The sequence below is a fragment of the Eschscholzia californica genome, unplaced genomic scaffold (assembly GCF_041429995.1).
Source record: "Eschscholzia californica isolate CP2 unplaced genomic scaffold, dmEscCali1.0.p SCAF_6, whole genome shotgun sequence".
Classification (NCBI taxonomy): domain Eukaryota; kingdom Viridiplantae; phylum Streptophyta; class Magnoliopsida; order Ranunculales; family Papaveraceae; genus Eschscholzia; species Eschscholzia californica.
In genome coordinates this window covers 6367543-6382853 of record NW_028238483.1, presented here as the reverse complement: position 1 = coordinate 6382853, position 15311 = coordinate 6367543, and the positions used below count along the sequence as shown (strand labels likewise).

Sequence of the window (15311 nt, the reverse complement as noted above, 5' to 3'; positions counted from 1 at the left end):
CATACTAGTTTATTTGTGTGTATTGGATAAGACTTCAATTCTATCAGTTTTTCATATCCTATCAGTTGCGAAGTGGTTAGTTGCTTTACACTTTTGTAGTATATATAGATACAAAGGATGTGTGTGGACCGGTTCTTCAATTCTTTGAGAAGTAAACCATTTCTTTGAGAAGTAAACCATTTTCTTGTAATGTCAACTAAGCATATTTTCTTGGTTTCTCTAAATATTTAGCAGGTTTTTTCGGGTGATATATTGGGTGGGTTGCTCCTACACTCTCCATCCATGGAAGATTTTGACCAAAGGGAGATTTTCTGCTTCTACCTTTTCCCTAACAACAACCAGAGTAAAAACGTATGAGTAATTAGTTTTGGTCATTGTGACCCGTAACCTGAAGTTCCTATCGGCAGAAGATGACTCTTAAGTGAATTATTAGAAATTATGTCGTGAGAGTTCTGAACTTCTTTTTGCTTAAAATCTAGCTAGTAAGAATTGTTCGAAGGTTATATAATATATTATGATTTTCACCCTTACGTCATTCTTGTAAACTGATAGCTATTCAGGAGGGGAGTGGTATTCCTTATTGATCTAAGTGGAAGCATGAGAGGAAGTCCACTCGGGAGTGTGAAGAAACCTGTCTCTGAAGCTCTATTGAAACTAAATCCTGAGGATACTTTTAGGTTTTAGCATTATAGCTTTCAATGGAGAAACTTTCATATCCTCGTCGTCACTGGAAATTGCAACAGAAGAGAGAATTCAAACAACTACTCAACGGATACAGATAAACTTTGTTGCAGTTGGTGGAACAAACATTTTACAGCCCCTAACTCACGTAAAATCTTCAACTACTTAGTTTGTTATGATGAAAAATCCCCATTTTTTTCTCTCTCAAATTAATATTTAGATGGATTGAAGTCCGTATTGGGAAACATATTACTGCTTAAGATGGCTGGTAAAATTTACAAATAACTCTTAGCCTAAAGCCACTGCCAACATATGTAGCTTTAAACTCCGAAGATAATGGAGATTTTATCCAAATCGTCTGATTCTATCCAATTCTACATAAGAAGAGAATAGTTATATATACTAGAGATTCTTACTAGCTTATTTGTGTGTCAATAGGCAAACTACATAGACTCAACAGTTCCGGCAGAAGCATTATTTTGCACAAGAAGTGAAGAAATTGCAGCAAGATCAGTTCAACCCATCGGAACAAGTCACACTTGAGCCCTTCGAGAGAGACCATGCTTGTGTTGTTGGGGGCTACTGGTTTTGAAAGCTTAGAGAGAGAAAGTTTGGAATTTCCAATTTGGTTCAGATTTTGTGGGAGATGGATGGAGGGATTAGGGTTAACTAAGAAGGGATCGGTGCCTACATAATTGGTTGGTGCTAATAGAGAAGGGAGTGGTTGGGCCTGGTGCTAACAGAGATGGATGCTAACAGCCTTTTAGCCGGTGCCTTTAGAAGCACCCAAGAGAAAACAACTTTTAGGTCAAACTTGTTTATTAATGTAAAAGAAAATCACCTACATCTCATGATAGGTTCGACGTGTCCTGGTTTGATGAGCTGAAGCCCATAGCTATTTGGATCTCTTTAGATATATTGAAGCTTAGTAATATACCACTAGACTAGTGTTGCTTATTGGTCCATCTCGGATAGGAACCAAGCCCGTTTACTAACGCCTGACTTGGCGAGGTATGGGGAAAGCAGCACAGGATATATCCCAATCCGGGGTTTCGATTTGAGCTTGGTGGAGTAATCTAACCCGGAAATGCTCAGGGCGTCCCAGTGGTCAAAATTTCTACGGACACTCCAATAGCAGTTGGGGGTTATTACTATTTTTGCCCCCCAACTAATCATTTTATAGTTATGGGAGGGGGTTGTAATAAATTTACATTGACCCCCTTTTGTTATCTAAATGCTTGGTTTTTTTATTTCATTTTCACTTAGAATCTTCATCTTCTACTTTTCTAATGTTCATCTTCTTCCTCTCATGTGTTTAATCTTCATCAATAAATTGAAATCAAATATTAGTTTTTAATAATTTTCTCAAGTATACAATTAGTTTAGTAATCAAGTATTAAACGTCAAGACAACAATTACAACTATTTCAATCAAGAGCACATCTTCATTTAGTTTCTTTCTTTTTTGTGGAAAGGCTTGTGGTTCTCAATTACATTGTGGGCGGATGAGTTTTAGATCCAAAATCACAGGGTCAATGGATTTAGAGCCCAAAGATAATATTAAATAGAAAATAAATCTACTAGGAGTAATTTACATGTCTAACCTCTCTTTTTTCTTCTACTACCTAACCAATCCCAGGTTAAATAAAATTACCAAGATTAGAAGATTCAAATGTATTTTCAGTTTTATGAAAATAATTCCTCAATAAGAAGTTTCTATTCCTACAAAAAGTTGTCTTTTTACTCCAAGAAAATCTATTATACCACTCTCTTCTTCAGTTCACCGAGAGAAAACCTAGAGAACTCGCAGAGAAAAATCATCCATGCTTTTTAGTCTTCACCTAGAGAAAACCTAGAAGACATGATGCTCAATGGGTTAAATATTTTCTTCTAACATATTCTCGTTTTTTTAACGATAGATTGTTGCACCGTGCATAATTTTGTTGTTCTTATTCTTAAATTTAGGATATCATTCTTTTTCTGAAAAAAATCCTTCAGATCTTGTCCCATTGTTTCTCTTTCTAAAATCTTGTTTTCTTCAAAAAATTTACATGAAAAGTAATTAGATATTTTGCGAACGTTTTGTATATTTTCATAGCATTTTCTTGAGTCTAACAACATATTTACGTTTTGTAATTTTCTGTTTTACCCAGAAAATCATTTATGTTTTGTAATTTTGAATAAGCGAGTTGTTTATGCAGTCGGCAACACCCTCAAATTTGTCGTAGAACTTCTTTGATTTTGCATAAATTGTGAAAATTTTACTAACATTTTCTAAACTCTGACAAAACATGATCGGATAACATGTGTATTTACATAATATATAAATATTGAATGATACAAAAGCATCAATGTAAAAGAATAAAAATGTAAAACTTTGCGAGAAATCTATATACTTCTCAGATAGATTCTTTAGAGATTAGAAGATGTTGGTAGAGTTGCCAAAATATATGCAAAAGTCCAAGAAATGTCAACAATATATATACAAAATATCAGTTTACATGCATACTTTAAATGAAAACAAGATTAAATTTTTATTCTAAGATATGATTGTGTTGTTAAAATCAGTAATATGCTTAAAAACAAGATTGAATTTTTATAAATTTGTAGTTTTTTTCGTACTGATAGTAAGGACCGAGAACATCTAGGAAGACTTGAACCCCACGTCCCCGCCATCAAACTCTTGACCCCGTGGGTGAAAATTGGACCCCATGCGCTTGCCTTAGTTATTTTCAATTTAAGGTAACAACTATAAGAATGTGCATCACTGAAATCCATTCAATGATTGAAGAAGTGTCCTAAAATGTAATAGCATTATGTGTAATAAGAATAAAAACAATTCTGGAAAATATTTAAAATTTTGTTCTCCTAATTTAAGTAATACAGTAGAATCAAGGGAATGCTAGAGAAATGTTAACAATTTGGTTAACATAATATAAGTAAGTTAGAAAACATATGATACATTATTATGTTGTTGTTACGTCGATTAATCACCTAAGTTGTTTTACGAACTTAGAAGTATTTTTTAGTGTAAGTATGTAATTATGATTTTAAAATCAATAAAATGTGAGAAAAAAAAAATTAAAACTCCGCAATATCTAAGAATGTTAGAATCAATAAGATGCTAGATAAATAATCAAACTTTTATTCACCTACTCTAACTAATCGTAACATATGCCACGCATATTATGCTAATAAAATCAATAAATTGTTAGAAAAATACTGAAAATGTAAGCAAAATAAATATCAGTTCACATTATGTATTTTATGAAAATAAGATTATTGTGATGAAAAATTCAACTTCTTTTCTTACGAAAAAAAAGTGATAAAAAATGTTACATTTAAGTATGTTGTTAAAATTAAATAAATTGCAAGAGAGTTGGGAGAGGGCCAGGGGAGGATTTGTTAAAAAATTACCCCAACTAGCAACCAAGTTAAAGAAATGGAGTAAAGAGAAGATTGGACATATATTTTCAATCAGATAAAGGAAACCGAGAAGGAGCTCTTAGATGTCCAGGCCCGAGCACCATCGGAGGTTAATCTTGAAAAAGAAAAAGTCATTACTGAGAAGCTAAACTCATTGAAAAGAATGGAGGAAATATTCTGGAAACATAGAGAAAAGAAGCATTGGATACATGATATCAACAGAAATACAAAAAATTTTCACTTATCCGTTTTAAACAGAAGAAGGAAAAATAGTATTCAGGCAATCAAATTGGAAAACCACACATGGACGGCAGACCCGATTAAAATAACAAATATTTTTCTTGATCATTTTTACAGGGCATCTCGGGCGGAACAAATAGATGATTTTCCTGAAACTATTGAACTATCAAGTAGACCATTATCAGCTACAGAGAACATTTTTTTGAGTGAGTCTCCTTCCAAAGATGAAATATGGAGAACCATAAAGAACATGAAGTCAGGAGCGCCTGGACCGGATGGGTTTTCGGTATTATTCTACAAAAAGTCTTGGGACATTATTGATGATGAGGTAACATCACAAGTTAATAATATATTCATTATAGGTATATTACCAAATTCTCTCAACCATACTTTTATAGCTCTTTTCCGAAGGTACAAAATCCGGAGAGACCAGTGGACTTCAGACCAATTTCGTTATGCAATGTGTTGTATAGGATCATCACCAAACTCTTAACAAATAGAATCCGTCCGATTATTGGGAGATTAATATCGCAGGTGCAAAGTGCTTTTGTACCCGGACGTCAGATTTCTGACAATATTATTATAGCCCCGGAGTTATTTCACTCTATAGCGAATACATCAGCGAAAGAGGGGGCTTTTGCTTTAAAAGTTTATACGGCAAAAGCCTATGATAGAGTGGATTGGAGATTCTTGAGTTCGGTTCTTAAACGTTATGGTATTGTGGCTAATACTCACTTTTTAATAATGAATTGTGTACCGTCGACATCTTTCTCCATCTTAATGAATGGAAGACCTAAGGGTCTATTTCAAAGTGAGAGAGGATTAAGACAAGGTTGTCCACTTAGTCCTTACCTACTTATTTTATGTGCGGAGTTTCTCACAAAAGTGATGGATCAAGCAGAATCCACCGGATTATATAATGGGCTGAAAATTAACAGGTATGCTGCTACCATCAGCCACCTTATGTTTAAAGATGATTTGTTCTTTTTTGGAAAAGCAGGGAATGCTAATGTGGAGAGACTGGAGGAATTTTAGACTTATATGCTCGGTTCTCCGGACAACTTATAAATTATAGCAAGTCTTCTATTCACCTTAGCAAGAACTGCAATCCTATCAAAAGAGAAGTGGTATTAAAAATGCTTGCGGTAAAAGAGATGAAAGCAGATGATATTTACTTGGGTAACTACTTACTGCAACCAAAGCATAAGATTGCCTCATATGATATTATTTCTCAAAAGATAGACAAGAAGTTATTAGGGTGGAAGAGAAGTACCTTATCCCATGCAGGAAGAACTACTCTCCTAAAAAGTGAATTATCTTCTATTCCGGTTTATTTCTTGTGAACAAATTTAGTACCCAAAGGGGTAATGGAATCAATTGAAAAGAAGCAAAGAAACTTCTGTTGGGGGCATGATACAGATAAATCCAAGATGCATTACATCAATTGGAAGAAACTACAAGAAAGTCAGAAAGAGGGAGGACTGGGCATTCGTAATATGGGTATAGTCAATGAAGCTTTGGTGGGAAAGTTACTATGGAGATTTCTTTCAGAAGAACCAGAATCTATATGAGCTAAATTATTAAAAGCAAAGTACCTAAAGAACGAAGACGTTTGGAAACATAAGCCTCGTAACAGTAGCACAGCTACATGGAAAAGAATAATGGAAATGCGGGGGTCTATCGAAAAAAAAAGATGTTTTTCAGTTGGGGATGGTACAACCATAAGGATTTGGGATGACCCTTGGATACCGAATATCTGAGGGTTCAAACCAGGAAAGGAGACTGAAGAGACTATGATGAAAGACTTATTCTATGTAAGTGACTTAAAATATACCGATGGTAGATGGAAAACGAACCTGATTGAGGCGACCTTTGATTCCATCTCTGCAGCAGCAATAATAAAACTACCAGCAGCAAAGTTAGGTGTGAAAGATAAAATGATTTGGGTATTCACAAAGAAAGGAGAATTTACATCAAAATCGTTGTATAAGCCAAGGAGAGACCTTCATCGTCAAATAGAATGGAGCTGCCTTATGATCTCCAATGGAGAAAAGTGTGGACACGGGTTGAACTAGCTCCAAGGGTTCAGATGTTTATCTGGAGGATATTACAAAATGCATTACCCACTATGAAGAGAGCATTACGATACAATACCCAAGCGTCTCAGACTTGTCGATTATGTAAGTCAGATGATGAAGATATCGATCATATCTTCCGTACATGTCAAATTTCTCGTGAAACATAGATGGCGAGTCCATTAAATCTCCGGTTGGACAGGGACAAGGAATTCACAGAAATATTGTGTAAATGGTTAGTAGGGGAAGAAGAAGAGGAAGCTATTGCATTGACATTATATGTCTTAGGCATTTGTGGAAAGCCAGGAACAAATTGGTTTTCGAAGGGATTACAACATGTAGTTATTCCATCATAAATTCAGCGAAAATCATGTTAGATGACTTCTGGATGATCACAAAATTATCGGAGGTCACAAGAAGGAATGAAATACCTGCTACATTACCAAATTGGACCCCCCAAGTGAAGAAAAATTGAAAGTTAATTTCGATGCATCTTACAAGGAAGGGAAAGCACGACTAGCTGTTGTGTGTAGGAATGGTAATGGAGATTTTGTTCTAGGAAAAACAGTAAACACAATAGCCTCCTCACCATTAGAACCCGAGGCAAAGGCTGCTAAACTCGGAATTGAAATTGTAACGGATCTGCACCAATATGAGTTCATCATTGAAGGTGATTCGATGATGGTGATACAAGCTTGTAAGGCAAGTGAAGATGACGCCCCTTGGGAACTACGAACATTGATGATAGAAATAAAAGAAGCGAGCTCCATTATCCAAGATTGTTTATTCACTCACTTATTGTAATCGTAATGCTAATCATGTAGCGCATAAACTAGCGCACCTTGCTTTTAATTCTGCTTTGAACACAACTCAGGAGCTCTTAGAACCTCCGAGTTGCATTGGAAGCCAATTGGCTAGTGATAGAGCCATGTTTGCTCAAATAAATTATTAATAAAGCTAGGCTTGGGCCTATTTCATCAAAAAAAAAAAAGATTCGAAATTTAATCAACATAGATATACTTTTCATAATGATTTTCAAGACAAAATAGTTTGTAGAGATATAAATGTTGTAAGAACATAAAGAGGGAAGGAAATCTCGTTTTTAGGACAAGAGTGGGGCTTGACAAACTATAAGTTCAGAAATAAATATATATCGAGAATAAATTTTGACCATAAATTTTCTCTATTAAAATTTATGGAAAGAATATATTATTAACTCAACCACAAGAAACCTTTTGTTTACTATAGGTTAAAATCTATTATATAAAAAAGAATGAAGAGTGATGACTAGGACAACCCAAAGATAAAACTAAAGACAAACCAAAGATAAATCTAGCCGTCCGTTATCCCATGATAAATTTTGACCGTTTATTTATTTAAGATTAACAATGCACATAATACGTGCATAACTCTAATTTTTTATATAATAGGTGGGTTCACATCTAAATTCAGCTCTAATATTGACCTTTGGATCTTTCTCCCCTTCACTAAAACGTTAATCCAACATTTATGATTAAAAGAAAACCCCCAAATTAATTTCACACCATTTAAAGAATTAATACCCTCTCTTTATAACCCACTCTCACATAACATTTATGTTCATTGTTTTTTACGTCTGCAACTTTTTATTTCTTCCAATAAAATCTATTGCCGTTTCTAATCCTTTCTCTCTTTCTAAAACTTTATTCATGTTTTTTTTTATTGCTTTTTGATTATAAAGAATAAAAAACTTTTCGGGTATCTCTTCTTATTCACTTAATCTAGGGTTTGTGATTGGTTCTCATCAACAAAAGATTGCGGTTTTGATAAGAAAGTTTGGGTTTCTGTAATTTTTTAATTGAATGTGTTATAATTTTTTATTTTCGCTTGACTTTCAGGTTGGTCCAATTATTTCATGGTGATTCTAGCAAAACCTAATTCAATTACTTTTGATGGTACTGTATGGAAAATTTCTTTGTTATTATTGTTTCATCCATCACAAAGGTCATCCCTATGTTCAAGTTAATTCTCCTTGGTTCCAACCAGTTTCATTTCGTGGATGCATATTTTTCATTGTTGCTAATTTCTGTTATTCTCTTGCCGTTTCTACTCCTTTCTCTCTTTCTAAAAATTTTCATGACTTATTTCACTAATTGTTGTATTCATCTTTTTCGGTTATCTATTCTTTTTCACTTAATCTAAGGTTTGTGGTTGGTTCTCATCAACAAAAGATTGAGATTTGATAAGAAAGTCTCGGTTTTCTTGACTTTTTTTAATTGCTTAATTGAATGTGTTATAATTTTTCATTTTTGCTTGATTTTCAGGTTGACCCAATTATTTCAATTTTCTGAGATTCCATGGTGATTCTAGCAAAACCAAATTCAATTACTTTTGCTGGTATTGTATGGAAATTCTCTTTGTTATTACAGTTTCATCCATCACAAAGGTCATCCGTATGTTCAAGTTAATTCTCTTTGGTTCCAACCTTTTAATTTCGTGGATACAAATTGTTCATTGTTGGTAATTTCTGATATTCTCTTGATGTTTCTACTCCTTTGTCTCTTTCTAAAAAATTTCATGACTGAGTTCTCTAATTGTTTTATTCATATTTTTCTTTTTGTATTGCTTTTTTGGTTATAAAGAATCAAAGACTGTTTGAGTATCTCTTCTTTTTCCTTCAATCTAGGGTTTGTGATTGGTTCTCAACAACAAAAGATTGGGGCTTTAGTAAGCAAGTCTGGGTTTTCTTAACTTTTGTTTAATTTCTTAATTAAATCCGTTCTAATTGTTTTTATTTTTGCTTGATTTTCAAGTTGATCCAGTCATTTCAATTTTCGGAGATCCATGGTGATTCTAGCAAAACTCAATTCAATTACTTTTGCTGACACGGTATGGAAATTCTCTTTGTTATTACTGTTTCATCCATCACAAAGGTCATGTGTATGTTCAAGTTAATTCTCTTTAGTTCCAATTTTACTTGATCCCTTGATAATTCTGTCGAAGTTAGTTTAACCTAAATTGATTATAGTGTCATTGATTTTGTTATGCATTTCAGAAAATTTTGTTGTGTGAGCTCTAATTCTTCGAAAAAATTCCACAATTAATCCATACGTACTTACCAAAGTACTCAAATTTGTTATTTGCTTTATGTTCGAAAAGATGCAAACCGTGTCATTGTCAAAAATGTTTTAGACAACAGGAGATCAAATTGAAAAAAAGTGAAGTCGTATCATCTACGTCTTATTAAAAATGTTAACATCATTGTCAATGTCAAAAAAATGTTAAAGAAGGAAATCCGAAGAAGTTAAAATAGTTGGTTTGGTAAGGACTTGATTACAAATTATTTTTTGCAAAATGTATAACGGTTGCAACCAATTATAAGTTTTCAATAAATTTTAAATTTTTTTTCTATAATTTGCTTTTAGAGATTTACATTCTCAAACATATGGTTTCATTTGTTCCTGTTAAGTGGAGATGAAATATTTGTGATAATGAAAGGTCTATTTTTGCAGATAAAAGGTCATTCATTTTGATAATTGGTGATCGACGACTTTATAATCCATAAAATACTTAGCGGAAGCTCCCGTGCCGGAGGCACGGGTTATACCTAGTATATTTATAAAAGAGCAATAATGGGAGAAAATAAATGGCTTGAAGCATGGGGCCCGCCAAAAAGTACACCCTTTTAGACTTATTTTCTCTTTCATGTTTTATTTTGGTCTTATAGTGTATTGATTTAGAACTGGATATATGACTAATTACCCCTCATATTTTTGGACCTTAGACTAAAAAATTCTTACGTTAATTACTTTTGCTTTTGATATCATTCTACTTTTGAATTTATTTTTCGAGGGTCTCCATTAATGGTGCTCCTCCTAGAGAAATATATAGAAAGAAAAATGAGTCGAATATTTTTATTTTATTTTAATTTCATTCTTTTTAAAACCTCCGTCAATAGAAATATTTTTAGAGAGAGAAAAAAAATGATGAATCATAATAGTGGAAAGTGGTTCCTCGAAATCCATACTGAAAATCATCTTGTACCTTTGAGTTATTGTTTCTCCGCGTTGATGGTGAGGAGATGTTAGGGTATCTGCAAAAAACACTCTGACGCTTAAGTTATGTAAGTGTTGCAGGTTCAAAATCAATGAGAATTCAAAAGTTAAGGATCAAATCCATATTCATGGTAAATCTATGACATTTATATAGGTTTGGTAGGCGGTGATTAATCACGGGCTTAATGGAGGCCACGTGGAAGGGTCATTAATAGAAACTTTCTAACCATAGTCGATATGATCGTTCTTAATTTCTTGACATGGCAAGCGGATATTCGACTTTATCTAGTCTTCTACGTAAACGACATTTCTCTCAGGCAGAGTGAGCTCAAGGTGTCGAGCATTCTTTTGCAGACCTCCCGTTCTAGGACTCAGGATGCAGAGCTAACTCAGATCTACACTTTTACTGGCTATTAAGTCATGACAGGGTTCAAGGTTCCTAGAGACTCGTGGCGACTTCCCGTGTCAGGGCTCAAGTGGAAGAGTTTTCTCAGGACCAGCTTTCTGTTGGTTTCGTCAAGGTCCCGCTCGTGCGTATTCCGTGATCCGACATATATTACCTAAGTAGATTAGTTGACTCTTTGACTGCTTAAGGTTGACCAATATTTGGCTTCAGAATGATGAAGATCAATTGTGATAAGAAAGAAAATACAAGACTAAAACATACACGAGGGAGGAAAAAGACCAAAGGACAATATTGGAAAGTTTAAGTTTTACTTTTTAGACCATGCTTCGGACATACAAAAAGGAAGCTATCTCGATTTTTCTTATGAAGTAGGAGCTAAGAGAAAAATTGGTCAGAAACTAGGGGTCAAATAGAAATAACCCAAAAGTTTGTTACGACATATTATTAGTTACGAACTTTTTGCTAGAACTTCAAAGTCATGGAACTTTGAAGCTCTCTGAACGTCTAAAAGATTTTATAAATTCTAGGATTAATAAATTCTAGATTTTTAAAGTTCTAAAACTTTGAAGTGACAGAACTTTGAAGTCGTACAGCTTTGAAATTTTAGAACTTCGGTTAGAACTTTAATGGGTTGATGCATCTGGAAGGTTGCAAACCCAAGTCGGTGGGTGTCAAGTATATCCTACGATATCGGGTCCATAAGGATAGGAAGCTAACTAGATTATCAAAGTAAGAGGGCGACAGAGATTCGAGACAAGAGTCGAAGCAAAAAGAGTTGGGAGACAAACAAGTGAGAGAGGTTTCGAAGTTCGGGAATCTGTGATGATAAACCTATGGCTATGTGTAGTTCGATCTAATGTGTCGAGGTAATGTCAAAGTTCGACTCTTAAAATTGATGGTTCTTGCTGATGTCAAAAAGTGGTCTTCCGTTATATCAACATGAAAAAGGGAGTTGATGCATGACAGCCTCCGCTATGATCGAATATTATATCAGTTAACTAAGATTCCTTCCTGTTCCTTGCTCCAACTCTAGTTTCTGCTCCTGCTCCTGCTCCTTGCTCCTAATTTCTAGGGGAAACCTGCAAAGGGTTCGAAAATCGCTCCGACGCTCAAGACAAACAGTGTGTTCTTTGCAGTAAAATATTGAATGTTGATTAAACCTTTTGGGGGCGAGTATGTGTTACTCAGTGGAAGTGTAGTTCTCGATGAAGATCGAGAGTGTCAGGACGTCTTGTGCAAGACGATGGGGGGCCCTTTTATAGGCGATGTTAGGCCGACTGTGATTAGTGGCGTAGGTGAGGCGGTGGCCGTCAAACCGTTAAAAGAAGTTACCCTTTATTTGTATCTAGGGTTTTCCTTAGAGTCTATCTCGTTTCTTATAAGATAACAGGAAGTTCTTATGTTTAAGGATACTTCGTAGATATCCTGCAAAGGAGATAGATCTTTAATTCTCTTTGGAGACTCTTGAGGCCCAAACTTGCTTAAGCACTTAAGATCTTTAACCGACTGAGATCTTTTAGGAGATTCCGGGATTGAGTCGGTAAGTTGTTGGCGCTTTCCTGCCTCCCCAGTTTAGGGTGTGAGACAGAGGCGTAGCTTACGCGGACCAGCCTTATTCCTTTAGAGATTCCTAGGTTGATTTATTCGTGTTTGGGGCAAAACAGAGTTGATGCCTCTTAGCTTGTCCTCGCCGACCTCCAAGTTAGGGGTGTAGGTGGCGGAGCATAAAGGCTGAGGTGTTACCTTAAGACGGGTTGACCTGTTAGACTTCAGGTCAGTTCTTGACTTTCAGATGTCAGTCAATGTTTGGACAATTTATGCATCATCATGAGTCCCGCCACTCCTTAGTCGAAAGTATTGAGACTGAGGAGTAGAAGTGACTCTCAAGTTAAGATAAATTAAATGACCCTGAAGGCAAGAGGTATACCTAGACCAGAGATATCTCGTGAAGCTCGGTCAGTTCCTTGAAATTTCCTGAGCTCCGTGTTCCGGTGCTATTTCAGCTGAATTGTTTGGAGAGCTTCTTCTCTAACTGCGCTGACGAAGTCTCGTTTTCCGAGGTTGTTTCCACCGGGCCGAGCTAGCTCAATGCTCCCTAGAGGCGTTCAGGCGCACGTCTTCTTGTTTGACACGTTTCGTCTTCTACCGTAGAGGATTGATTTCCTCTAACATGCATAATTCTGTGACGTCACAGATTTTGTTCTCTGATCACGCACGTTTGGCATTGATCTTTTGGGTAACCCCCATGTTACCTCTGCTGCCATGCGTAGGCACGTGGCGTTTTAATAGGGGAATGGGCGAGTTTTGTCGGTACATCAATTCTTCCTCTGACCTAGTCGGCCTTGAGCCGCACCCGATCTCCTGATCATTATTACCGCGCACGTTACCGAGGCACTTTTATTCTTCTCCTTTAATGCCTCTTTGGCTCGTCTGCTTTGATAACCCTGATATGAGACCTTTGTTCGACTTCATACTTGGTATCTTGACGGTGGATGATTTTTTGATGATGCGATAGTTAAGGGTAACTTTTCCGACAATGAAGGCGATGGCCCGGGGATGCCAGTTAGGCTCTGACTCGCCGACCTTACCTTTGGAGGTCCAGATGCTGATCTAAGGTCTGTTGGATTTTCTATGTATCTAATGCTCTAACTAATATTGTAAGCAGCATCTCAAACATCTAATGTTTAATACTAGTTAACCAGGATCATATGCAAGAACTAATAAGAACTGGAATCGGGAAAAACTAACCTTCAACGCAATTTTTCCCTCGAACCTTTCTAATCGCGTGTGAAGATCAAGAGCTCCAATTGTCGCTCCTCTACTTGAGACACCGAGTAGGTTAATTAACTTGATCTCCCTTCCTTAATGTCTGTTAGAACTTAATTGTCGCTCCTCTACTTGAGACACCTTAGGTCGTCTCATACGCATCCTAGATGCGTCTCTGACCCTTGGCCGAAGCTCCTAGGCCATCTCGGTCCTTGACCGAGATGCCTAGGGCACTCCAGACGCGTCTGGGAAGCTTCTATGCATCTTGGACTAACCGAGATGCACTCGAGTTCCCGGGATGCGTCCTGAACCCGAGACGCTCTCGAGTGCTCAGGGCGCGTCCTAGACGCGCCCTTAACTCGAGAGACGCTACCGTCTCGGTTTCCTTGACCGAGACGCGTCTGGCCAGGATGTATCCGGCTGGAACTTTTAGAAACTTCTAAGATTTTTTTTTTGCTTCCAAAGTTGTTGTCCCCTCTTATTTAGAAACTTCTAAAACCCAAAATTTGATCATCAATCAATTTCTAAAATCAATAAATTATCAAAACTTTTGAAAACACTTTTCAATACCGAAGTCAATCAAATCGAATCTTTTGAAACTCTTTTCAATCATCAACTTTGAAAATCAATTTGAAAACTTTTAAATGACATTCAAAATCATTCAAATTGAAGCCTAAAACACTTTTAGATATAACTATCTATTTAATCAATCATGGATTAGTCCGAAACTTAGCAAAAATTAGCTATTTACAAAAGGCTCTGACGCCACTGTCTGGTTATGGTGACTTCTAGTGTTCTAAGAGGAATCTCAGATAACTTATGTCTAACACTAGTATTCCCAGGATCACATTCATAAGCTAATAATTAACTAAGAGTTGGAGATTACCTAAATCGCTAAATTTTCCCTCGAACCTTTCCAATCGAATGTGAAGACCAAGAGCTCCAAGTGTTGCTCCTCTACTCAAGACACCCGAATGATCAATTTGATATCCCACCTTGTTTCTATCTAGAACACCAATGGTGGTTTGATTAGAAGAACACTTCTTCTTTAAGACTAGATAGCTAGCTGGGAATAATCTTTCTTTCTTTCTCTACTTAATATTGTAGAGTAGAAAGCTCCTTGAGAATTCTTCCCCACCTTATTCAAGCCCATCTTTGGCAGATCTGACCGGCCCCTATAGGGCCACATGGCTAAGTTTGGCCGTGCCCTTTTGGCCCCCAAATCACCTCCTTTGGTGCCCGACCCAAATACTCTTCTCTTGGGCCTTTTTACTATCTTCGCCTAAACTTCTTTTAGGCCTATGAAACATGTTATCAGTCTTAACCAACATCATATGTCTCATCCCTCTAGTCATATCATCCGATCAAATTGACATTCTTATGTGTAACCCAATGTAGGACCTGGTCGAAGTTAGTCGCGAATTAACTTAGTAATTTGACGATCGTAGTTAACACTACGAACCCTAAACCTTCCGGACTTGATGATCTTGTTCATCAATTGTCCCGTCCGACAAATTGCTCGTATTGCATCTTTGACCGAAGGACATCTCTTTCAAAAACTCCCATCTGCGAATCCTACTGAGATTAAGACTGAGTCTTATCTTTTTTGTGGTCCTTATTGAATCCTATTTCGAATTAGATTCTGACTCCAGGGTCTTTATATGAAGGTCATATTAGAACTGAA

At 36.1% G+C, this 15311-nt stretch overlaps 1 long non-coding RNA gene across 3 annotated transcripts; it reads left to right on the top strand.

Annotated features, from left to right (window-relative positions):
• Positions 1-8037: 8037 nt before the first annotated feature.
• LOC147531005 (uncharacterized) lies at positions 8038-11071 on the top strand. Of its 3 annotated transcripts, XR_015228028.1 has the most exons (5): positions 8038-8186; positions 8299-8355; positions 8725-9127; positions 9214-9289; positions 9913-11071. It is a non-coding gene; the product is annotated as an uncharacterized LOC147531005 (long non-coding RNA). The 3 variants fall into 3 exon arrangements; XR_015228029.1 differs by having other exon boundaries at positions 8055-8355; positions 8725-8920; XR_015228027.1 differs by having other exon boundaries at positions 8055-8355.
• The last annotated feature ends 4240 nt before the right edge of the window (positions 11072-15311 follow it).